The sequence below is a fragment of the Globicephala melas genome, chromosome 10, assembly GCF_963455315.2.
Source record: "Globicephala melas chromosome 10, mGloMel1.2, whole genome shotgun sequence".
Lineage (NCBI taxonomy): Eukaryota > Metazoa > Chordata > Mammalia > Artiodactyla > Delphinidae > Globicephala > Globicephala melas.
Window position 1 is genome coordinate 40,433,151 of NC_083323.1, and position 27,755 is coordinate 40,460,905.

The window sequence follows — 27,755 nt, forward strand, 5'->3', positions numbered from 1 at the left end:
GAGGATATGCCACAACAGGAACTCTCATGCACCAGTGATTCAAATACAAAATGGTACAGCCACTGTGGAAGACAGTTTGGTAGTTTCTTATAAAACTAAACATACTATTACCATACTATCACCAATCACTCTCCTTGGTATTTACCCAAAGGAATTGAAAACTTATGTCCACGCAAAAACCTGTGCGTGGAATTTTTGCAACAGTTTAATTCACAATTGCCAAAAGTTGGAAGCAACCAAGATGTACTTCAGTGGATGAATGGATAAACAAACTGTGGTACATTCAGACAATGGAATATTATTCAGCATTTTAAGAAAATTAGCTATCCTCTGTGGTGACCTAAATGGGAAGGAAATCTAAAAAAGAGTGGATATATGTATACATATAACTGATTCACGTTGCTGTAGAGCAGAAACTAACACAACATTGTAAAGCAACTATATTCCAAAAAAAAAAAAGAAGAGAAAATGAGCTATCAAGCCATGAAAGACATGAAGGAAACTTATGCGCATATTACTAAGTGAAAGAAGGCCATCTAAGAATGCTGTATATTGTATGATTCCAACTATATGACAGTTCAGAAAAGGAAAAATTATGAAGACAATAAAAAGATAAGTGGTTTCAGGGGGTTGAAGGGAGGGGAGATGAACAGGCAAAGCACAGAGGAATTTTAGGGCAATGAAAACACTCTGTATGATAGTATAGTGATGGATATATGTCATTACACATTTTTCCAGACCCACTGGATGTACAACACCAAGAGGCAACCCTTTGGTAAACTAAGGACTTTGGGTGATTCTGATGTGCTAATGTAGGTTCATCCTTAGTAAAAAATGTACCATTCTGAAGAGTGATGCTGATAATGAGAGAGACTATGGGTCAGGGGGTATATGGGCAATCTCTGTGCCTCCCTCAATTTTATTATAAACCTGAAACTTCTCTAAAAGTATATATTTTTTCAAAAAGCAGGAGGAGACTGAAGCTCAGAGGGTTAAGGGACTTGTCCTGAGGCCATGTGGCTATCCTATTTTTTACTTTCTTCAGCTATATCAATATGTTTTTTATACGAAAACCATCCTCTTTCAATGTTAAAAACATTCTCTTGGCCATTATCCATATTAAACAGCGATTCGATGAATATGTATGAGGCCATGATAACTGGGGAATGAAAGGGCCAGCCACTAAGGAAAGTGCTGAGCCAGGTTCCGAGACTGAGATAAAAAGAATACCTTTGTTGGTGGATTACAGTCATGCCAAAGGGGAGTTAAGTTTCACTTGGAAAGGAAATGGAGAGAAAAAGGTGGTGTTGATGTGCAAAAGGAATTGACAGATTTTCCACACCTCCTTTAAAAGTAATTACAATCTCTTCTATTTCCTATATCTTCACCATCTTCCTTTCCTCTAGCTCTTCTCCCTTGTGGGATAAATGTGATCTAAGTTTTTCGATCTGGGAGCAAAAAAGTAGCCTGTCTGGATGAGACTCCAGTTCCCAATTCCCTGCTCTCTTTTCTCCTTCAACAAATTTGACCACTCAACATCTCCTCTTTCTCATGTCCCTTAAATTTCTCAAACTATGGCCATTTCTCTCTCCCAACCAGTCAGCTGAAACAGATCTAGCTCTGACATTCAATAATCATTGCACACTTCTCATTTGGTTTCATGTCCCTCCTTCAGAGTTCACCAATGATTCTTTCCTCCTTCATTACAGTTTTCTCTTCTTATTTCTGTGTTATAATCTTCTCTTGGTTCTTCTTCTTCTGTCATTCTTTGATGTTGGTGTCCTCTTCTTATCTAGTCAGTTTCTTCAGGTTTCATTGTTGGCCTTCCTTCTATTCTCAGTCTGTGTGCCTATCTTGAATTTCCTTTTCTTCCACGGTACCGGCTCTACCTTTTCAGCATCAGCTTTGACCATCTCTCACGTGAACTCTAGACTCCAGCCATACTCTTCCTCCCGTACCCCATGTTCTTTCAGAACTGCACGCCTTTGGTCATGTTACTCCTTGTATTTGCATGGCCCTTTTCTTCTCTGGCTTCCTGACTTAGCTTAAGAATCATCTTAACTGAATGCCTGAAACACAGTCAGCTGCTGCTGCTTCTATATTTTCAAAAGTCTGCAGCACCTATCACCTTCTTTTGTAATGGGACCTCTCCTCCAGTGGAATGTGATCTTCAAAGGCACCTCCTTGAAATAGATAATTTACCTTCATAGTCTAAGCAATTGGCATGATTCCTAGATACCATAGACCCGTCTACAATCTGTTCTTGGTAGTCTGATCAGTGAACAATTGGAGTCATGGGGTAAGCAGCTGACACTGACATTTAGAGAGGCACAAGAGCACAGAGCTGAGGCCAAAGTGGCTGGAAAAGAGATTTGTGGCTGAGGGTCTCAGAAAGGTCAAAGAACTTTGGAGACTGAAGAATTCAGGTCTGGCAGCAAGACTGTTGTCAAAAGTCTTCCTTCAGCTCCGGGTATGAACATACTAGCCTCTTCCAACAAGATGTGAATAAAGAAGAAAGTTTGAAAGATTAGGATTTCTGGGGATTTCCACCTTCCAAACACATTTTTTAATTTAATAGCCTTCATAACGTTTTATGTTCATGAAAACTTTTAAGCAGGTTTCTTAACCTAGCATAATTGACAACATACCATTAAGAGATTTTACAAGAGGGCATGGGGAAGACTGGCTTGCTGATGCATACGCAGATACTTCCTGGATGAGGTATATATGTTATGTGAACGGGGATAGCTTCCAAAACAATGACCCAGACTTGCTTTCACAAATGTCACTTATATATTGACATGAATATGCAGAAATTTATGTACCTACTCACTCCATTTATAAAGGAGAGGTCTGTTAGCTAATTCAGAGCTACAGACCTCCTATAAGATGGTGAAATAGTTAAAGCAGAACAAAATGCAATAAAGCCATGTAGGAGAGCAGAATTTACCACCCCAAAATGGGTCTCTTTGGCATGTGGATTATTTCGAGCTGAAAATCATCAAGGCCCAAGAGACTCAGGAAGAACCTTTGGCCTTCTCCCTAACTGCCTAAAAGAATGTCGATAGAGGACTTATTCCCAGAAAGGAACTAACACCGTAGATAACTATAGTATGAACTAGGTGTGGTATACCAGGAGGAATCTAGCATAGTCTGTTTGTTAAAATTTCCCTCTGTGTCCCGTTGTCTCTGCACGGACCAGTCAACGTTTGTTTACCAAATATTTGCTTTTCCATCTCCATGTGAATTGCCTTCCTGTCGTTTGAAGTCCCAAACCACTACCGCCAACTTTCTCTTTTGGCTTTAGCTGAAGATGGTATTTAAGGTGAGGGCTTTGGCCATTTTGCCAAGTTAGTTTTCCTGTGTCTCTCCCATGTGTACATGTTATTAAACTTTTCATTGATGTTCTCTTATTAATCTGTCTCATGTCCATTTAATTCTTAGACCAGCCAGAAGAACCTAGAAGAGTAGAAAAAAATTTCTTCCTTCCCAACAGCTAACAACAATGCAATGTTTTATTGGGTTTAAAAACAGTATAAAACCAATTTAATAAAAGTCTCCTTTTTTAAATCTCATGAAGTAACAAAGAACATTAATTTCATGTTCAAATCAACTAAATATCAACTTAAATGAGGTTAAACTCTCCTTTGCAACTTGAGTAAAGTGATCTTAAAACACTTCAGGATTAAATTTGTCTTTATAAACTCCTAAATATATAATAGCTCATTTCTATCTTCCTTTCAAAATAACCAATGACTGGCCCCAATTACAAAATGCCCAGAGTCCTCTGTGTGGGCCTTAAAACATGTACCAAAATAACTATGATTGCCTATGTGGTAATATTAGCATTTGATGAGTGACAATTGGGGTGATTTTATTGATTTTGAACAGACTGTATTACTAAGGATATGAATGCCAAACAAACATATAAACAATGCAGACGACAGTTATGTACAGCTTAATTAGAAAGGACAGTCCCCATGCACAGACGGTCACACACATAAAGGAATGGCATCTACAATGTTGTTATACTTCAGAAGGCATTCATCCACTTGTGGGAAGACTGGAAGAAATTGAGAAGGACAAGAAAAGATGACTTAGAACCAAGAAGAAAACTTTTTACACAATTAAACAGCTCTAATGGGCAGTGCCACCTTTTACAACCAGGTAAGTGAGGCCCCTGTCCTGGGCCCCAGTCTTCAGGGGCTCCCACACTTGAAGTGCCTTCTTTGAAAGTTTCCTTTCTTCTTAAAATAACTTTATTGACGTATAACTGATATACAAAAAACTACGCATATCTGATTTACAGTTTCATGAGTTTGGACATATGCATAAAGCCAGAAAGCCATCAACACAAAGTAACAGATATATCCATCACTTCTGAAAGTTTCCTTCCTGTTTTGTGTGTGCGTGGTAAGAACACTTAACATGAGGTCTATCCTCTTGACAAATTTTGTTTTGTTTTTTTGTTTTTGCGTTACGCGGGCCTCTCACTGCTGCGGCCTCTCCCGTTGCGGAGCACAGTCTCCGGACGCGCAGGCTCAGCGGCCATGGCTCACGGGCCCAGCCGCTCCGCGGCATGTGGGATCTTCCCGGACCGGGGCACGAACCCGCGTCCCCTGCATCGGCAGGCGGACTCTCAACCACTGCGCCACCAGGGAAGCCCTTGACAAATTTTTAAGTGTGCAATACAGTATTATTAACTATAGGTGCTATGTTGTACAGCAAATTTCTAGAACTTATTCCTCTTGCATAACTAAAACATTATACCACTTCACTGAAATTTTCTAAAGAAGCCCTTCTCTGGTGCCTGGAGTGTACCAGGGTCTGCAGTGCTATCTGGGTGTGGTACCTCGAATTCAGACCAGAACTGTATTGGACCTATTCCTGTTTTCCTCTATTTGAGGTCTTCTCCAATGCTTTATCCCAAGTATGGGGTGAACCAGTTGTTCCGATTAGTTTAGGGATTCACACCTATTTCAGGGCTTAGTGACCTTGTTCTAGTTCCAGGAGAGCAGCCTGGAAAAGGATCCCTCCCACTGGTCAGTGTACTATTTCTTCCATAAGGTTGTACAAGGTTAGGTTGCAAAAATGGTGCAAACATAAATGATCCTGAACAACGTTTATTCATGTTGGACAGAGGGTGAGTTCAGGTTCTGGGCAACCAAAGGTCTACCACCAGCCTTGAGCTTCGTGGCCCCATGCATCAGTTTGCCCATGTTCCAACTGTGGTGATGCTGCTAGTCTATAGCACTTAAGGGCAGCAGGGGGTAGCAGCAGGCACTCTTTATCCTGTGGACTCATTGCCCACTGCATGCAGAGCTGCCATCCCTCCCCATTTGCTAATTGTCAGACAGTCCTCTAGTAGTGGCCATATCTATCTTCTCAAAGGCCTTTCAAGACTGTTTTTCCCTAATGCTAATGAGTCCTTGTGATCAATATCCTCTCTTACTTCCTACTGATGTGCTTCCCCAGGTCAGTCGCCAGCTGTATGGCCAAGGGAGAGATATTCCTTGTATGAAGAGGCAACTTCTCTCTCTCTACCCAAGGTCCCCTCACCCCTGACCTGTGGGTGGACTTGTGTAGAACACAGGGGCACGGTTAACGTTCAAAATGATCACAATCGGGGCTTCCCTGGTGGCGCAGTGGTTGAGAGTCCGCCTGCCGATGCAGGGGACACGGGTTCGTGCCCCGGTCCGGGAGGATCCCACATGCCGCGGAGCGGCTGGGCCCGTGAGCCATGGCCACTGAGCCTGCGCGTCCGGAGCCTGTGCTCCGCAACGGGAGAGGCCACAGCAGTGAGAGGCCCGCGTACCGCAAAAAAAAAAAAAAAAAAAAAAAAAAATGATTACAATCTAAGAATGCACTTATTATGGCCAAAAGAGTTCATGAAAAGATATAATTGAAAGATGGATGTGTTATTCTCAGTTCACACTCTAAATTCTAAATTTAACATGACTAGGAAACAAATTATGGTTTGCATTTCCCTCCACATTCTGAGTAAGAGGTCCATTCATGGTTATTAGTGTTTATAGGAACAACCTCTGAGGGAGCCACCAGAGGCCAGTATTCATGGGAGAAACAATGGATAATACAGTGTCGTGACTAATCCAATGAGCATTTAATAAATGGCATCATGGAACCGTAGAGGCAGTATGTATGTTGTTTCAATATAAATAGGTTCTGAAGATTTATGGCACTGAAAGGAAGAACGGTCGTGTCACAGTGGGGAATAATCAATTAGCATAAAATTGTCCATTTAACAATAAAGAACTTGAAGAGATGGGTGGAATTTTAAGGAGGAAGAGCTCTGTCAACTACGAACTTTGTAGCAGTTATCCCTGTTCATATGTGGAATAGTCATCTTTTGAACATTTCCATGATAAGAGAGTTCAAAGAACACAAACATCAGGGAGGCTGGGATTTGATAGTTGCACAGCGTAGCACAGTGAAACAGATGATCTTCAGGATGCTACAGAATTATAACAGTCTTCCATCTCTCCTTCCTTGGGGAGGGACAGTGGAACCCCCAAAGTGGTTTCAAAGTAGTTCTCTAGGTAACTCCAGGTTTCAGCAAGGCATTGCTTAGGGTTTCTCAAAATAAAAGTATGAAGCTGATGGAGATTTATGAGTTAAAAATATTAATATGCACATAAGCTGCCAATTTTGGGAAAAAATCCCATTGAAACAGAATTTTAAAAACCTTCTAAGATTGTTGTTCTTCCATTATTCTGTTAAGCTAACTAAGCCACATTGCTTTGTGCAATGACCGTGAGCACTCCTACTACAGTAACAGGGGAAACTGTGCACTGTAGTTTCTAGAATCTGTGGTTTATTCTGTTTCCTTCACTCTTCTCTCCTCTGAATCATCCAGTTCCATCACTACCTTCATGTAATTCCACCGTTATGCAGGTAAAAGTCTAAGTATTCTGGACAAAAACATCATTATCATCATCAGCCTAAGATGTTCTCAAATATGCCATCTCTTTATTTTTAAAGATATATATTTGATTTTGAAGTAAATTTGAATTCAAATGGAATTATTAACAGTGCCACTATATATTGTTCTCTTAACATGTAACAACCTAGCAGAGACCAGTAGAGTGAAAGGAGGGAAAGTTGAGCTAGTGAACGTGTTAGGCACTGTACTAATATAATCTCTGATTGGCTTTTTTTTTTTTAATGGTAAACTGTTTTTCTTATTTATATTGTTTTTAGGATCTACCTTAGGGGGTGATCTATAGATACGCCTGGTCTCTTCCTACTAGGTCTAGTAGAGAGCCAGTGTATTCTTTATGTCCATGCCAACCAATCACAGCAGGGGTCACTGCGACCACTGACTTTCAGGTTGAGTGCCTGGATCAACCTTGGTTTAGATTATCAGTACTCTCCTACAGTCAGTCCTATGGTCAGCTGCCAGGATACGGTGCTCCTCATAACATATAGGGTCCTGGATCGCCCCTCTCTTTTCTTGTATCAACCAGTATCCGTGCATAGGGAGATAGTCTTCCTGATATTCCCTATTATAGTTGTAAAAAGACTTGGGCTACTGCCACATTTCCCCTGAAGTTTCCCTGATTCATGACCATGCCTGAGATTTTGGACTTTTCTGGGACAAGAACCCCACTTTGAAATGCATTTAGTGATGGGCACTCAGAAACTCCTCTAATGTATGTGAAGCACTCTTTGTGGATTAGTACCTTGCTTTTAATATGTCCCCCATCTCCAGCCTACACTGTCAAATACCTGCTACTTGCTCTATACCTTTACTTCCTGCTGATATGCTCAATCAAAAAAACAAAACAAAAAAACGGACCCCTTGCAGAGATGTAACTAGAAATTCTCGCTTCCTGGGGAAGCCCACAGAATCTTTGTGGAGGATATGGCCTCTTCCAGAATGCTCTAGTTTCTCGCATCTTTGCTAATGCTAAGTAGCCTGACCTGAAACCTGGGGTAAGCTTTAGGCCTCAGTCAGAAAGATAGCAGTAGGAGGGTGAGTTTTCTTTTGCTTTTAAAGTGGTCAGAGCTTAACATTACTTAACTTTGTTTCCTAGAAATCCATTTGCCTGGAAAAACCTTATCACTAAGAACTAACTATGGTCCTAACTCCTAGTACACACAGTTTCTTGAATCACATTTGAGCTTGGTAGAAGTTCTGGCATCCTAGTGGCCCAGGGCTGTGACCTTCTACCTTCTTTCCAGTCTCTGTATGCTCCATGTTGTCCTGGGTTCATACTGAATCCTACCCTGTAAGTCAACACTGAAAAAGTCATAAAACTTTTATGATAATGTTTCTCTTGCTTTGACCAAGAATTTCATCTAAAATGGAGTTCATTTTCAATGCAACTTCTTCAAAATGATGGCTTTGAAGTTCTACTTACTGACAGCTAGAGTAATATTAAAAACAAGGCTACAGACGCCTTTGCAAACTCTCCAACTGCTGGTAGTACAAGTGTCACTAAACAATAGCCAAAACCAACAATGAAGGCTTAGAGATGCTAAGGCAGGTTAACATTTCACTTTGAAATTCACACGCATGGCAAGAAACCCTGTCTCCAAAGCAAACTTGCATGCTGCTCTGTGGTTCCCAGAAATCCATCTGCCCCTTCCTATTCCGTTCAGGACAGTGGGACCAAGGCCAAGGTATTTCCTCAGCATAAAAATGATCTCCACCTGAATGTGTAACTAAAATCCTGACAAAAGGAAAATTATTTTAGAGTAAGATTCAAAACTTCTTTTACATGGCTACTCAGTGATTCAAAAGATGCTGCTTTCCTCATACACATGGATATTTCCTGCCATATATGGATTTCATATTGGTGCTAATGGAGATTCAAAATATTAAACATATTCTATACCAGAGATCTTCTGATGTTCACAATGTTCAACAGTCTAGGAGGTTCAAATCACCACTAAAAAGGTTCCAGCTCCCTTGGATGTAAAACTGATCCTGGGAAAGAAGCACTTATACATTAATATATACAAACAAAGAGGACACTTTCAATTCATTCTTTGGGCTTCTGCTGCAAACAGGAACCCACTGCATACTGAGGCATAACTTCAAGCAGAAGTTATGTGACAGCGCTTTAGAATCCAGAAAAACAGCCGTACAGGGCAGACGGACTACTAGGAAAAAGTCCTCGATTCCTCTAGAATCAAAATGAAATATAATCTGGAAATATTTTTAAAATCAGACGGTCTTCATCAATAAGCAACCTTATTTAACTCCTGCATATTTGTTAGTAGAGTGGTGAATATCTACAACAGAGTTAATTACTACTTGTTCATTTGAACAAACATAGCAGATAACCAAAATAATGACATTTGATCCATTTAGAGCCCATTTCTCAGGTAACTTCAGCTATATTGGGCACCAGAGATGATTTTATTTGAGGAGTTACCTAAGAATCAGAGGACTATATTTAGAGTTTCACACTCATTTCAATTAACATAGTTTCACTGCCTATGAAATAAAGTTCAATTTATAGCTCCCTGGAATCTCAAGACCACTGGCCCTACATAAATTCCTAAGTCAGTCAAAAACAAAGATCTGAGATCCCAGCTCCGCCACTTAAAGTTGTGTGAGTCTGGCAAATTTTGGAAACCTTCTGGGACCCCTTTACCCTTTAACACATCTTCATATCTTTGTGAAGAGCTAGATAACATTAATAAAGCAACTACTACAATCCTAGCACACAGGTGGTTCTCAATAACTATTAGTTATGATAAATATTCCTGCTAATCAAAAACAAATTAAAAATGATGAAATGCTGTTTTTTGTCTATTAAACTTGAAAAAAAAATAACATGATAGCAGTGAAATACAGATGCAATGAGGGGCTTCCCTGGTGGCGCAGTGGTTAAGAATCTGCCTGCCAATGCAGGGGACACGGGTTCAAGCCCTGGTCCAGGAAGGTCCCATATGCCGTGGAGCAACTAGGCCTGTGCGTCACAACTACTGAGCCTGCGCTCTAGAGCCCGCGAGCCACAACTATTGAGCCCACGTGGCACAACTACTGAAGCCCGTGCACCTAGAGCCTGTGCTCCACAACAAGATAACCCACCGCAATGAGATGCCCACGCACGGCAACGAAGAGTAGCCCTCGCTAGAATCCTCCTGTATTGGTATGACCAGTTAGATTGGAACTGTAAGGTCCAATATGGTAGCTATCAACCACAAATGGCAACTAACCACCAGAAATGTGGCCAATCCAAGCTGAGAAATGTGGTAAGTCTAAATACACATCAGATTTCAAAGAATTAATATTAAAAATATAAATTATCTTATTAACAATTTTATACTGATGATATATTGAAATTACACCTTGGCTTAAATGAAAAGTCTTAGCTCCTTAAGTAAAATGGCTTAGGTTCTTAAATTTTTCAGATATTGTGAAATTTAACTTCATTATTAAATTCACTGCTCTAAATTCAAAGTACTGCTTGATTTTTTTTCTTTTACCTATTTTCCAAGAAAGGAAGCAATTTTACTACCGTCTTTAGCCCAACCGCTTAAGTGCAGTTTACATTTCAAATGAACCAGTTTCCACCTATAAGAAATAACATTTTAAAAAATTATCTTAAAAAGTAATATAATCATGTATATTTTATAGTTAGCAGTTTATAGATATTAAGACTGCATTCAATTGGGTAGTGAGGATTGGTTCAAGATGGTGGAGTAGAAGGACATGCTCTCATTCCCTCTTGCAAGAACACCAGAATCACAACTGACTGCTGAACAATCATCGACAGGAAGATACTGGAACTTACCAAAAAAGATACCCCACATCCAAAGATAAAGGAGAAACCACAGTGAGACGGCAGGAGGGGTGCAATCACAATAAAATCAAATCCCATAACTGATGGGTGGGTGACTCACAAACTGCAGAACACTTATACCACAGAAGTGCACCCACTGGAGTGAAGGTCCTGAGCCCCACATCAGGTTTCCTAATCTGGGGGTCCAGCAATGGGAGGAGGAATTCCTAGAGAATCAGACTTTGAAGGCTAGCAGGATTTGATTGCAGGACTTCGACAGGACTGGGGGAAACAGAGACTCCACTCTTGGAGGGCACACACAAAGTACTGTGCGCATCAGGACCCAGGGGAAGGAACAGTGACACCACAGGAGACTGAACCAGACCTACCTGCTGGTGTTGGAGGGTCTCCTGCAGAGGCGGGGGGTGGCTCTGTCTCACCTCAAGGGCAAGGACACTGGCAGCAGAAGTTCTGAGAAGTACTCCTTGGCGTGAGCCCTCCCAGAGTCTGCCATTACCCCAGCAAAGAGCCCGAGTAGGCTCCAGTGTTGGGTTGCCTAAGGCCAAACAACTAACAGGGAGGGAACCCAGCCCCACCCATCAGCAGTCAAGCAGATTAAAGTTTTACTGAGCTCTGCCCACCACAGCAACAGCCAGCTCTACCCACCACCAGTCCCTCCCATCAGGAAACTTGCACAAGCCTCTCAGACAGCCTCATCCACCAGAGGGCAGACAGCAGAAGCAAGAAGAACTACTGTCCTACAGCCTGTGGAACAAAAACCACATTCACCGAAAGACAGACAAGATGAAAAGGCAGATGGCTATGTACCAGATGAAGGAACAAGATAAAACCCCAGAAAAACAACTAAATGAAGTGGAGATAGGCAACCTTCCAGAAAAAGAATTCAGAATAATGACAGTGAAGATGACCCAGCACCTTGGAAAAAGAATGGAGGCAAAGATCGAGAAGATGAAAGAAATGTTTAACAAAGATCTAGAAGAATTAAAGAACAAGCAAACAGAGATGAACAATACAATAACTGAAATGAAAAATACACTAGAAGGAATCAATAGCAGAGTAACTGAGGCAGAAGAACGGATAAGTGACCTGGAAGACAGAATGGTGGGAGTCACTGCTGCGGAACAGAATAAAGAAAAAAGAAGGAAAAGAAATGAACAGAGCCTAAGAGATCTCTGGGACAAGATTAAATGCAACAACATTTGAATTATAGGGGTCCCAGAAGCAGAAGAGAGAGAGAAAGGACCAGAGGAAATATTTGAAGAAATTATAGTCAAAAACTTCCCTAACGTGGGAAAGGAAACAGCCACCCAAGTCTAGGAAGTGCAGAGTCCCATACAGGATAAGCCCAAGGAGAATCATGCCAAGACACATAGTAATCAAATTGGCAAAAATTAAAGACAAAGAAAAATTACTGAAAGTAACAAAGGAAAAATGACAAATAACATACAAGGGAACTCCCTTAAGGTTCACAGCTGATTTCTCAGCAGAAATTCTACAAGCCAGAAGGGAGTGGCATGATATACTTAAAGTGATGAAAGGGAAGAACCTACAACCAAGATTACTCTACCCAGCAAGGACCTCATTCAGATTCCACAGAGAAATCAAAAAGCTTTACAGACAAGCAAAAGCTAAGAGAATTCAGCACCACCAAACCAGCTCTACAACAAATGCTAAAGGAACTTCTCTAAGTGGGAAAAACAAGAGAAGAAAAGGACCTACAAAAAGTAACCCAAAACACTTAAGAAAATAGTAATAGGAACATACATATTGATAATTACCTTAAACATGAATAGATTAAATGCTCCAACCAAAAGACATAGGCTCACTGAATGAATACAAAAACAAGACCCATATATATGCTGTCTACAAGAGGCGCACTTCAGACCTAGTGACACATTCTGACAGAAAGTGAGGGGATGGAAAAAGATATTCCATGCAAATGTAAATCAAAAGAAAGTTGGAGTACCAATACTCATATCAGATAAAATAGACTTTAAAATAAAGAATGTCACAAGAGACAAGGAAGGACACTACATAATGATTAAGGGATCAATCCAAGAAGAAGATATAACAATTATAAATATATATGTACCCAACATAGGAGCACCTCAATGCATAAGGCAACTGCTAACAGTTGTAAAAGAGGAAATCGACAGTAACACAATAATAGTGGGGAACTTTAACACCTCACTTACACCAATGGACAGATCATCCAAACAGAAAATTAATAAGGAAAAATAAGCTTTAAATGACACAACAGACCAGAGAGATTTAATTGATACTTAAAGGAAATTCCATCCAAAAACAGCAGATTACACTTTCTTCTCAAGTGCACACGGAACATTTTCCAGAATAGATCACATCCTGGGTTACAAATCAAGCCTCAATAAAATTAGGAAAATTGAAATCATATAAAGCATCTTTTCTCACCACAACTCTATGAGACAAGAAATCAATTACAGGGAAAAAAACGTAAAAAACACAAACACATGGAGGCTAAACAATACGTTACTAAATAACCAAAAGATCACTGAAGAAATCAAAGAGGAAATCAAAAAATACCTAGAGACAAATGACAATGAAAACACGACAATCCAAAACATATGGGATGCAGCAAAAGCAGTTCTAAGAGGGAAGTATATAGCTATACAAGCCTACCTCAAGAAACAAGAAAAATCTCAAATAAACAATCTAACGTTACACCTAAAGGAACTAGAGAAAGAATAACAAACAAAACCCAAAGTTCGTAGAAGGAAAGAAATCATAAAGATCAGAGCAGAAGTAAATGAAATAGAAACAAAGGAAACAATAGCAAAGTTCAAAAAACTAAAAACTGGTTCTTTGAGAACATAAACAGAATTGATAAACCATTAGCCAGACTCATCAAGAAAAAGAGGGAGAGGACTCAAATCAATAAAATAAGAAAGGAAAAAGGAGAAGTTACAACAGACACAGCAGAAATACAAAGCATCCTAAGAGACTACTACAAGTAACTCTATGCCAATAAAATGGACAACCTGGAAGAAATGGACAAATTCTTAGAGAGGTATAACCTTCCAAGACTGAACCAGGAAGAAATAGAAAACATGAACAGACCAATCACAAGCACTGAAATTGAAACTGTGATTAAAAATCTTCCAATAAACAAAAGTCCAGGGCCAGATGGCTTCACAGGTGAATTCTATCAAACATTTAGAGAAGAGCTAACATCCATCCGTCTCAAACTCTTCCAAAAAATTGCAGAGGAAGGAACACTCCCAAACTCATTCTATGAGGCCACCATCACCCTGATACCAAAACCAGACAAAGATACTATAAAAAAAAGAAAATTAAAGATTATTGTCACTGATGAATATAGATGCAAAAATCCTCAACAAAATACTAGCAAACAGAATCCAACAACACATTAAAAGGATCATACACCATGATAAAGTGGGATTTATCCCAGGGATGCAAGGATTCTTCAATATATGCAAATCAGTCAATGTGATACACCATATTAACAAATTGAAGAATAAAAACCATATGATCATCTCAATAGATGCAGAGAAAGCTTTTGATAAAATTCAACACCGATTTACGATAAACACTCTCCAGAAAGTGGGCATAAAGGGTACCTACCTCAACAGTAGGTAGGTTCAGTAAACAGTAAATGCCATATACGACAGACCGACAGCAAACATCATTCTCAATAGTGAAAAATTTGAAAGCATTTCCTCTAAGATGAGGAACAAGACAAGGTTGTCCACTCTTGCCACTATTATTCAACACAATTTTGGAAGTCCCAGCCACGGCAATCAGAGAAGAAAAAGAAATAAAAGGAATACAAATTGGAAAAGAAGAAGTAAAATTGTCACTGTTTGCAGGTGACATGATACTATACATAGAGAATCCTAAAGATGCCACCAGAAAACTACTAGAGCTAATCAATGAATTTGGTAAAGTTGCAGGATACAAAATTAATGCACAGAAATCTCTTGCATTCCTATACATTAATGATGAAAAATCTGAAAGAGAAATTAAGGAAACACTCCCATTTACCATTTCAACAAAAAGAATAAAATACCTAGGAATAAACCTACCTAGGGAGACAAAAAGACCTGTATGCAGAAAACTATAAGACACTGTTGAAAGAAATTAAAGATGATACCAACAGATGGAGAGATATACGATGTTCTTGGATTGGAAGAATCAATATTGTGAAAATGACTATACTACTCAAAGCAATCTACAGATTCAATGCAATCCCTATCACCAATGGCATTTTTTACAGAACTAGAACAGAAAATTTGTATGGAGACACAAAAGACCCCGAAGAGCCAAATCAGTCTGGAGGGAAAAAAACAGGGCTGGAGGAATCAGACTCCCTGACTTCAGACTATACTGCAAAGCTACAATAATCAAGACAATATGGTCCTGGCACAAAAACAGAAATATAGCTCAATGGAACAGGATAGAAAGCCCAGAGATAAACCCACACACCTATGGTCAACTAATCTATGACAAAAGAGGCAAGGATATACAATGGAGAAAAGACAGCCTCTTCAATAAGTGGTGCTGGGAAAACTGGACAGGTACATTTAAAAGTATGAGATTAGAACACTCCCTGACATCATACACAAAAGTAAACTCAAAATGGATTAGAGAACTAAATGTAAGACCGGACACTATAAAACTCTTAGAGGAAAACATAGGAAGAGCACTCTTTGATATAAATCATAGCAAGATTTTTTTTGATCCACCTCCTAGAGTAATGGAAATAAAAACAAAAATAAACAAATTGGACCTAATGAAACTTAAAAGCTTTTGCACAGCCAAGGAAGCTACAAAGAAGACGAAAAGACAACCCTCAGAATGGGAGAAAATATCCGCAAACGAACCAACAGACAAAGGATTAATCTCCAAAATACATAAACAGCTCATGCAGCTCAATATTAAAAAAACAAACAACCCAATCAAAAAATAGGCAGAAGACCTAAATAGACATTTCTCCAAAGAGGACATACAGATGGCCAAGACACACATGAAAAGCTGCTCAACATCATTAATTATTAGAGAAACGCAAATCAAAACTACAATGAGGTATCACCTCACACCAGTCAGAATGGCCATCATCAAAAAAATCTACAAACAATAAATGCTGCAAAGGGTGTGGAGAAAAGGGAACACTCTTGCACTGATTGTGGGAATGTAAATTGATACAGCCACTATGGAGAACAGTATGGAGGTTCCTTAAAAAACTAAAAATAGAATTACCATATGACCCAGCAATCCCACTACTGGGCATATACCCAGAGAAAAGCATAATTCAAAAAGACACATGGACCCCAATGTTCATTGCAGCACTATTTACAATAGCCAGGTCATGGCAGCAACCTAAATACCCATCAGCAGACGAATAGATAAAGAAGATGTGGTACATATATACAATGGAATATTACACAGCCATAAAAAGGAAAGAAATTGGGACATTTGTAGAGACATGGGTGGATCTAGAGACTGTCATACAGAGTGAAGTCAGAAGGAGAAAAACAAATATCGCATATTAACGCATATACGTGCAACCTAGAAAAATGGTACAGATGAACTGGTTTGCAGGGCAGAAACTGAGACAGATGTAGAGAACAAATGTATGGACACCAAGGGGGGGAAAGCAGTGCCAGGTGGGGGTGGTGGTGTGATGAATTGGGAGAATCGGATTGACATGTATACACTGATGTGTATAAAATATATGACTAATAAGACCCTGCTGTATAAAAAAATAAAATAAAATTCAAAAAAAAAATTGGGTAGCGACTTGGAAGATAAATATAGATACTCCGTAATTATGTCTCAGTCACCTTTTCTGGTATTGAGTAATAAATAGAAGATACAAGGAACCTGTCTTTTGTTCTCTGTTTAACCTTATTATTTATTCTCCTGAATGATATAAGTTAAATTTATTTACTCATCAATTACTAATCACCTACTATGGGCCAGGAAGCATTGTAGGTGGTAGAATGTACAGTATACAAAATAGTCTCTGTTCTTATGAAGTTTAAATTCTAGAGGGAGGAAAAAATCATAAACCAGTAAACAAACACACACATATATATATGTCTAGTGATGATAAATCAAAATAGAAAACATATGTCAAGATAAGAAGTTATAGAGTGATAGAAGAGGTGATATCTTAAACACAGTGGCCAGAGGCCTTTCTAATGAGATGACATTTAAGCAGAAATAAATGATGACACAAGCCTTGTAGATATTTAAAGAAATAACATTCCAGTGGGAACATCAGTAGCAGAAGTGCCAAGCCTGGACTGTGCTTTCTGTGTTTTGGATTATCAAGAAGCCCAACATAGTTGGAGCAAAGTAAGCAAGGGTGAGAACCATGGGGACAGATCATCGTGAAGTTTGTAGAACACAAAAAGGGCTTCTGTTTTAATTCTGAGTGAAATGAGAGTTCCTAGAGGGTTATGGTGGAAGTGATACAAGGTATGACTTGCCTGAAAATTTATAATGCATCAAGGTGATTGACCAGGTGATTCACATGTTTTGTATGATCCCAGAGTATTCAGGAAAAGGGAGATCAAGGAGAATTAATAACTAAGATCACATTGCTAATGAATCACAGAGGTAGAATTCCAATCCCATCTCTCTTTAAAAAGTCCAAGTCACCTTTTGGCATCACAAAAGGTGAGTGAAAAGAGTATCATGGAAAACATTATGAAAATTATTGAATATGTATAGAAATATCAGGAGGACAAGAGCTAAGCACATCAGTAGACTCTTCTTTCAGCTTATGGTCCTTAATATTAAAGTCTGTACAATCACTGACTATGGGGAATATATAATAGTTAATGCTCAATATATGTTTAAAAAGTGAATACATGGTATTTTCGAATTATAGCGAGGAAGGCACATTTCAACATGTCAAGAGAGCAATACTGAGGTAGTGTGGTGGACTATAATTTTGTCTAAACATTTTTGCTGCTCCCCTCCCCTACAAACCAGGCCCACTGCTGCAGGAAACAATATTTTCCATCACATTATCATCAGGCTTGGCCATGTGACTGACTTTGGCTCATGAAATATGAGTGGAAAAGGTATGAGACACAGGCCTCATACGAGCAGAAGCTGTTAAGAGCCAGCATGTAGTCTTACAATCTCTTTTTCCAATCTGTCACCATCTTGGCATGGCCCAGGAAAGGGTTGCCCCTCAGCTTGTGTCCCACCATGAAGGTACATGAAGGGGAGCCTCATACAATACTGAACATGAGCAAGAAATAAAGCTCTAACTTTGCTACTTAGTATAAACTAGGAAAGGCCACCTAATAGACGTAAACGGTGTGTCCAATACATTGCAAACTGGGAGGTTTTAGTCTTAAGGAAGTAGTAACTGAAATCTTAAGCTAAGAGTGAAGTTAGGAGTTTCTAGCAAGTTAAATAACAAAGAAGAATCTTTTCAGGAATGACATAAAACTACTAAATGTCATTTTTTCTTAAATGGCAGGGAACAGTTAAATAAATAGTGTAGCTGTATATATGTGCCACATCTTCTTTATCCATTCATCTGTTGATGGACACTTAGGTTGCTTCCATGTTCTGACTATTGTAAATAGAGCTGCAATGAACACTGTGGTACATGACTCTTTTTGAATTATGGTTTTCTCAGGGTATATGCCCAGTAGTGGGATTGCTGGGTCATATGGTAGGTAGTTCTATTTGTAGTTTTTTAAGGAACCTCCATACTGTTCTCCATAGTGGCTGTATCAATTTACATTCCCACCAACAGTGCAAGAGTGTTCCCTTTTCTCCACACCCTCTCCAGCATTTATTGTTTCTACATTTTTTGATGATGGCCATTCTGACCGGTATGAGGTGATACCTCATGGTAGTTTTGATTTGCATTTCTCTAATGATTAGTGATGTTGAGCATCTTTTCATGTGTTTGTTGGCAATTTGTGTATCTTCTTTGGGGAAATGTCTATTTAGGTCTTCTGCCCATTTTTGGATTGGGTTGTTTTGTTTTTTTGATATTGAGCTGCATGAGCTGCTTGTAAATTTTGGAGATTAATCCTTTGTCAGCTGCTTCATTTGCAAATATTTTCTCCCATTCTGAGGGGTGTCTTTTCATCTTGTTTATGGTTTCCTTTGCTGTGCAAAAGCTTTTAAGTTTCATTAGGTCCCATTTGTTTATTTTAGTTTTATTTCCATTTCTCTAGGAGGTGGGTCAAAAAGAATCTTGCTGTGATTTATGTCATAGAGTGTTCTGCCTATGTTTTCCTCTAAGGGTTTTATAGTGTCTGGCCTTACATTTAGGTCTTTAATCCATTTTGAGTTTATTTTTGTGTATGGTGTTGTGGAGTGTTCTAATTTCTTTCTTTTACATGTAGCTGTCCTGTTTTCCCCGCACCACTTATTGAAGAGGCTGTCTTTTCTCCACTGTATATTCTTGCCTTATTACTCAGCCATAAAAAGAAACGAAATTGAGTTATTTGTAGTGAGGTGGATGGACTTAGAGTGTCATAAAGAGTGAAGTAAGTCAGAAAGAGAAAACAAATACCATGTGCTAAGACATACATATGGAATCAAAAAAAAAAAAAAAGGTTCTGAAAAACCTAGGGGCAAGGCAGGAATAAAGATGCAGACGTAGAGAATGGACTTGAGGACACAGGGAGGGGGAAGGGTAAGCTGGGATAAAGTGAGAGGGCATGGACATATATACACTAGCAAATGTAAAACGGATAGCAAGTGGGAAGCAGCCACATAGCACAGGGAGGGTGCTTTGTGAACACCTAGAGGAGTGTGATAGGGAGGGTGGGAGGGAGACGCAAGAGGGAGGAGATATGGGGATATATGTATATGTATAGCTGATTCACTTTGTTATTAAGCAGAAACTAACACACCATTGTAAAGCAATTATACTCCAATAAAGATGATAAAAAAATAAGATAAAGTAAAAAAGAATTAGCCTTAAAAAAAATAGTGTAGCTGAAATGTACCTATTAACGATAGGTGGAAAGATTTGGTGGACACTGTATATGTCAAAGACGTCCAAAGTACATCTATATTTTGGTTATTAGGAGCTCTTTACTTTCAAATAAGAATAATGCAAAATAATTACATAATAATTCAGAATGTCAATTTTAAACCATTACTGAGATACTCAATCTCAAAAGAAAGTCGACCAAGAATCTTTATATAACCTCCAGCCATAAAATATACAGTTATGGATATTTCTTTTTTATATGACACTCCAGACTCATAAAGTACACAGCTCCTGAAGGAGCCTGTCTTACTGACATCACTGAATGTAACAAGAGAATGGCCAAGACAATCTAGACATTTCCAAGCACTCCTTTATTTCCATGTCCAGAATAATAAGGAGGACAACATACTGCGTGGAAAAATAAAAATACATGCTTCCTGGAGATAAGAGGGAATTGAAATTTTAAAAATAAATTTGACAGTCAAATAAGTATGACATACATAAACTTAAAAAGCCATATAAGCCAACATTCTGAAAGATTATTCTATCCTATAATGTTCTAATTTTTATAAGTCTACTTAATTTCCATAAACTCTTGTTTTCAATAACATTGGTAATAAAAATAAAGGCAAAATGCATTAAGAACCTACTGGGTGGCAGTAGTTGTGCATATTATATCACATAGTTCTCACACACCTCTATTTTTTAGGGAAAACAAAATGAGAATGCAAAAAGGCAAGTGTAATTTGTGCCTGTTAAGTAACAGTGCTAGGATTCCAAAGTTGATATTTCTATTCCCAAGCCCATTCTAAGTTAGTATTTTAGGATTTTTCCTGTGCTTTCCTATAGTGTATTAAGATCTTTAAAGTAATTTTTATCCTTAAATATGTCTTAAAAGGATTTTTAATTTGACATAATTTTAACCCATTAATGTTACTCTCCAATAGCTTCTCTAAAAGGAGACTGTAACTCCCACCAAATAAAGGCAGAGGGCTTTGTACCCTTCACATGCCCAGCACATAGTTGGTAGATGGTAGATATGGATGAGCAAACAGGCCAAAATATATGTAGCCTATGTTAAATTAAAGTCATGTATTTCCTATTTGCAAGGCAGGAATAGAGACGCAGACATAGAGAACGGACGTGTGGACACAGGGGAGGGGGAGGGGGGATGAATTGGGAGATTAGGATTGACATGTATACACTACCATGTGTAAAATAGATAGCTAGTGGGAACCTGCTGTATAGCACAGGGAGCTCAGCTAGGTGCTCTGTGGTGACCTAGAGGGGTGGGATGGAGGTCCAAGAGGGAGGGGATGTATGTAACATATAGCTGATTCACTTTGTTGTACAACAGAAACTAACACAACATTGTAAAGCAACTATACTCCAATAAAAAAATAATAATAAAAGAAGAGCCTTATTAGAAAAAAATAAACTGGAAATTATTAATTGTGATATAAGAGATCTGTATCAATTTCAGAAATAGTCTATCAGGAAAAAAAAAAAAAAGTCTGAGTAAAACAGATTTCAGGAAAAAGAGGCTTAGAAATACCAAGATGGTGAGGTACACATCTGTATGAAAAGGTTTACCTGCAGCTTACCTTCACAGCTAACTGAGAAATAAAGGAAAATTAAGTTATTGGGGTTTTGTTTTTTAATTCAGGAAAGAAACTTATCGTTTAGGATATCATATTTAAATCTTTTGATAAAAGATTCTCTATTCATGCCAACAATTTTCACCCAACACTACCTGATTACGTCTTTGAGTTTAGTGCAAAATCGGGAGCAAAGTAACAATATCATAAGGAACACGACTCTGGCCACACTTTTTTCCAAGGCAGAGGGAAAAAACCTCAGAGCATCATTGGTCTCATGAGCAATACAGGCAAAGTTTCACATAAACAGCTAATTCATTGGAAGCACAGCCAAAAGGAAATTAACATTTTCCTGAGATTCTCATGAAGTCTCACTAATACCGGTTAACAGGCCTGCCTTCCTGCCTATTTTAGTAGCAGCAAGAAACACGAAATTTTGATTAAGAAGCTTGCTTTCTGCAGCTACCCAATTTTAGTAGGTAAGAATTAGATATTCAATTAACCTCAAAGTCTGGGCTGTACAGAAACAGAGAACTACATTTGTATGCTACGAATTGAGACCATGGAAGAGAAAGACTAGGTAAAGGAGTTCTTTAGGAGCAATGAAGGTCACCATAATGATCCAATATAGGGAAGTGGTAACAGCCATTGCCTGTATTGGAGTATAGCTGTAAAAGAACTCTCACATATAGTTATTCCCTTCCCATGTGAGCATGAATGGGGAATTAAGCCAACAGATAATTCAGTTAATCTCTTTGACACTGGTTCCTTGTGACTGGAAGCTTTGGTATTCCTAATCCTGTGTCAAGATCAGCTTGAGGAGAGTGAAGGACCTGAGAGTTAATGGCCAAAATAGCGGCTCTAAATGGCTAAAACTGACAGAAAGGCAGGGTGATACTGAATGATGAGATGCCTGTGACATGCCTCTGGAGAAGCTCATTCAGAAATATATATCATTTCAGTGATAAACTAAAAACTATTAACTGTTTCTGAAACAAACAAGTGTACTAGCCTAATTTTTTTCCATATGTGAAGACTCAAAATCACAGTTAATTATGTGGCGCTAAAAGTGGCACAAAATTTAGTGGCACTAAAAGTGGCTGTCTTACCAATGTGAAAAATCTTGAATTTCTGTTAGTGAACCATGTGTAGAATGACGGAGCATCTTTTATTTAATTCTTCTTTGAATATAATTCGATGCATTATTACCTCAATAAGCACTCATTATCTTCATCTGTAAAATAATTTCACTTTAGACAATAATTTTTTATATAATGTGTACAACTTTCATGCTATTTCTTAAGAAGCAATTAGTTCAGTGTTGCAGAACAATAGTAATGGATCTCCCCCTCTTCTCTCTCCCTTTTCAACTAATCTGGGGCAAAGGATTAAAAAAGAATACAACATTTCATTTTTAACGCTATCATCATTCTCAATATGACCTAACCAGTAAAAACTGCAAAATCAGCAGTAGATCCAAACCTAGGGATTGTCTTTAAAAAGAGAGAGAAGAGAAACACACATGAGCTGCATCCAAGAAGCTGTCATTAGACTTAGGGATGAAGTTCGCTTTTGGCTACTGCTAAGCTCAGCAATTGCTACTTCTCCACTTCTGACTGGGTATCTACTTTTAAAAGAAGAGATTTAGAGAATATTTGAAAAGGAATCTTCACTGTGAAAAGCTTGGTCATAAACTTCAATTGAAAAAACCATTTTATTAGGTGTCTACAATGTGCAAGGCAGGGAGCTCATGAGAATGATTAAGTAGTTTTCTCCACTGCGAAGGTCCTAGACACTCAATAAATATGAATAAATGGCTTTATTTGACAGGTAAAAGTTGGTCAGAATTCTTTTTTACTGTTTTATGTGGTTTCAATTTCTAGCCCCACGTAGCTCTTACAGAAGATTGAAAAATTTCCAAAGTATGGATGAACTGAGCTTACGAGACCTAAATTATTCATAAAATATGACTGAATGGTTCACATCTTAGAGATGTATTAGCACCTTCAGGTCACAGGGTTACCATTCAGTTTGCTAGATAACAAGTAAAGACTAAGTCATTGACTAGGTAAGTTAGAGCAGGGTGACAATGAGGCCAGAATGTCAAAAGGTAACTCTCTGAAGACCCTAAACCCCATACTCTTGCCAAAAAGGAATGTAACTTGCATATTCAATTCTGAGAGATGAGGAGAAGAAGGAAGAGGCTACTCTGTGTCAATCCCTGTTCTAAGTCACTTACCTTAATCCTTCCAAGAGCTCCATGAGGTTGAAACTTCTGATGTCTCATTTTTACAGTTGAGACAACAGACTCAGGTTAAATAACTTGCCTGGGCATATAAGTGGTAGAGTCAGAATTCAAACTCAGGCAGTCTGGATTTAAATCCTGTTCCAGTCTTTTTAAATGGATTGCTTTGCATTCCATTAAACAGAGACATTTTGATGTGTCTTTACCTGCTTTTACCTATAAACTGAGAAAAACGGACTTGGCTAGATTTTTTTTTTTTTAATAGCAGTGCCAACCCTGAACTTGTGGGTACTGGCACATTCAGGTAGCAGTTCTATCCCTATAAGAGCAACACAAACATCCTGTCTATATGTCTCTTTAGAGAATGTCAAGCAAATAGTTTCCTCCCCAGATTCCAGGTCAAAATGGAGTTTGCTTCATGTTTTACACCAAAGACATGACCTGTGCCAAGTTTAAATTAAGAACAAAAGTCAAAGTAATGGTGCATCAGTTGTGGGTTTGGCAATGGCAAGAAAGATAGCCTCAAAGAAAACTCATACCTTTTATGGAAACCAAATATTGACCACAATTGGCACATAGAAAACTGCACAGACAAACAAAACTGCTGGATAAACAAATCAAAATTACATAGGAAGCTGACACCCATTCTTTACAGTGGAAAACCAAAGATAAAAATGAGTCACAAATTTTATATTCTTGGAAAGGATAAATGTTCACCCATCTAGTAATATTTTTTAAAAATTTCCCTGAAGATGTCTAATATTCCCAATATTTTCTTTAATAACAAACTAAGAATACCTACAATGTGTTAATGTCACAGGACAATTGACTATAAACTCGGTTGTGAAAGAAAAAAACAAAACAAAACCTTGACTTGAACAATGTGTCATTTAATAATACAAAATGTATTCTCAGATTCCTATAACATTTCTAGATTATAAAAACAGTATGTGTATACTTGTGTGTGTCTGGATATTGGACTTGAGGGAGAAAAAAGCATTCTTTCAACAATAGCTTTATCCAAGACTGGTATTTTTGAAGTAGAGAGGCTTATAAGGGTGTTAACACATCAGTCATCCTTTTTTGTCTCTTTTGTTACCCAGGGTCCTTATATTTCCTTTGCCCTGACCCACACCAAATTAGACTTTCATACACATAACAGATTCTGAAGAAATAAGAGGATCAATTTGTTCAAACTAAGATCTACTACATCTTCGTGAAACTTTAAAGAACAGAACCCATCTCCCTGAAAATAAACAAGAAGGAGAAAAAGAAAATTCTTACAATTTGCCATGAGACTGTAGGAATCACTAAGAATTATAAAGGCAGTCAGGTAGCCGAAGGCACCTTCATTTTCAATTCTAAGTGAACTACAGTGTAAAAAACTATAATCCTGTTATATATAGTTCATGAAAACCTTCAAAAGGGATGGACCATCATTTCTTGTGAGTTCGGCGTTCTGCCTTTTTTGTTGTACTTCATTGCGTTGCTTGATTTGGGAAAAAAATCCACGTGAAGCTATTTCTGACTTTCCCTTTTTAACGCTAACAGTATATGCCTTGTGATATGCTCCTTTATCACTTGACACTGTATCACAATTAAGTCCAATTCAGGCTTTAAATGGAGAGCCGAGGTCCAAACAACATGCTTTAAAATAGGCCCAGAAGCTAATCAAGAGTGAGACCCTCCAGTCACAGCCTATCTCAGTTCTTACCCAGGATTGTCTCTCTTTTTGCTTTCTCAAATCTTAGATTTATATTCAATAATCACGGCATTATTTATTATGGCATCAATAATGCCATAATCATGGCATCTTCGACTTTTAAAAGGAAAATAGAAGTTACTCCTTTTAGTCTCTATCGAACCAAAGATTCCTCTTTATTATATCTCTCTGGCAGTGGCTGCCCATGCCTTTCCAGGAGAATCAAGTCTGCTTCCTGAAGCTTTTACTTGAAAGAAAATAATTCCAGCATCTGTTCCATCGGCAATTTGAATATCTGAAGAAAACTGGTCAGCCTCCAGCCTCGTTTGGACCCACTCTGACATATTAAGCACTCTTCTTAAATCATAGCTCACAGACAGCAGCACAACCCTCTGGATGCGGCCTGCACATCACAGTGTGCAAAGTGTCTAGGAATTTTTTTTAATCTGTTTATTTTTTTGAAGTATAATTCATTTACAATGTTGTGTTAGTTTTTGGTGTAGAGCAAAGTGATTCAGTTATACTATAGGTAGGTAGGTAGATAAATAGATTAATAGATAGGAAGATAGATATAGATATATATTCTTTTTCATATTCTCTTCCATTATGGTTTATTACAGGACATTGAATATAGTTTCCTGTGCTATACAGTAGGTCCTTATTGTTTATCTACTTTATATATAGTAGTGATATCTGTTAATCACAAACTCCTAATTTATCCCTCCCTCACCCCCTTTCCTTTTTGGTAATCATAAGTCTGTCTTCTGTGTCTGTGAGTCTGTTTGTTTTGTAAACAAGTTCATTTGTGTCGTATTTTAGATTCCGCATATTAGTGATATCATACAATATTTGTCTCTTTCTGACTTATTTCACTCAGTGTGATAATCTCTAGGTCCATCTACATTGCTGCAGATGGGTAGTTCATTCTTTTTAATGGAATTAGTTCTTTTTTTAGTAGTATCCCATTGTACATGTATACCACACCTTCTTTATCCATTCATCTGTCAATGGATACTTAGGTTGCTTCCACGTCTTGGCTATTGTAAATAGCGCTGCTATGAACATTGGGGTGCATGTGTCTTTTTGAATTAGAGTTTTCTCCAGATATATGTCCAGGAGTGGGATTGCTAGATCATATGGCAAGTCTATTTTTAGTTTTTTGAGGAACCTCCATACTGTTTCTCATAGCGGCTGCACCAAAATATATCCCCACCAACAGTGTAGGAGGGTTCCTTTTTCTCCACACCCTCTCCAGAATTTATTATTTGTAGACATTTTAACGATAGCCATTCTGACTGGTGTGAGGTAAAAATATGGAACACTACACGAATGTGCATGTCATCCTTGCTCAGGGCCATGCCAATCTTCTCTGTATCATTCCAATTTTTAGTTTACGTGCTGCAGAAGCGAGCACTGTCTAGGACTTCTCTTGATCTTTACTATGCTTCTATCATGCCTAAGGTTTTTATTTTTTAGCAGCTGCTTCATACTACTGGCTCATATTAATCTTATAGTCATATAAAAATACCCAGATTCACTTTTTTAAAAAGCATCATTTGCTATCAAGCTGTGCTTCCACTACCTTAAAACTGTCCAAACTGGTTTTTACAATAAATATTTACATTCAAATTTAATCCCATAATTTGATGCAATCCATCAGTTGAAGCTATTAACCTTGTACACTGATGTTCTCATCCATCATATTAATGCTCCCTCCCATATTGCTATCATCTGCAAAAGTTAATTACATACCTTTTATGACTTCATCTAAGTTTTAATATTTAAAAATGTTTTAAAATGTTAAACCCAGTCTCAGGTTTTACTGAATCCTTCGTGGTCAGATCCTCAAATATCCCTCAACGTAACAGAATCGTTAGAAACAAAAAGTCCCGCCTTTTCCGTTTACAATTATATTTCCTTCTCTGTTCATCTGATGCCCATCAGTACAGTCTGGTTAGAATCACTCTCTTTAGAACTGTAGTTCATACCAAGTTTTCCTTCATCGTGCCTGTCATCATTAAAGAAGAACATCTCTTTTCAATAGCCCTGGGTAAGATTAGGGTGGGAGAATATTTCCCACTTCACTTTATGTCATTGAAAGTTTATTGTCAACACTGTGGGATGGCTTAACATCACATGTATCTTAACTTAAAAGGCCAAGTTGAATCTTACCCACCATCTTGAAATCGTGATATACAAAAATTTTTGCTCAACTAGAACAACAGAAATCTTGAATTTGACAATGAGCAAAGTAAAACACAAACTGACTGCAGTAACCAAATTGCTCGGGCAGATTTACAAAGACACCACCATGCCACTGAACAACTGATGATGTAATTTTCCATCTAGAATCCCAGATTGTATTTTACTGTAAAATTACCAGTAGGAAGCGATAGCACTAGGCCCTTCCAACATACTGTTCTATGATATCAAAGTGAAACAAATTTATAATCCT

General features: G+C 38.2%; 1 protein-coding gene and 1 non-coding gene across 6 annotated transcripts in view; both read right to left on the bottom strand.

Moving 5' to 3' along the window:
* Positions 1 to 27,755, bottom strand: part of NAV3 (neuron navigator 3) — an 835,795-nt gene that overhangs the window by 411,924 nt on the left and 396,116 nt on the right. The gene's annotated exons all lie outside the window — the stretch shown is intronic.
* Positions 26,608 to 26,714, bottom strand: LOC115858783 (U6 spliceosomal RNA). The gene has a single exon (XR_004041788.1). It is a non-coding gene; the product is annotated as a U6 spliceosomal RNA (small nuclear RNA).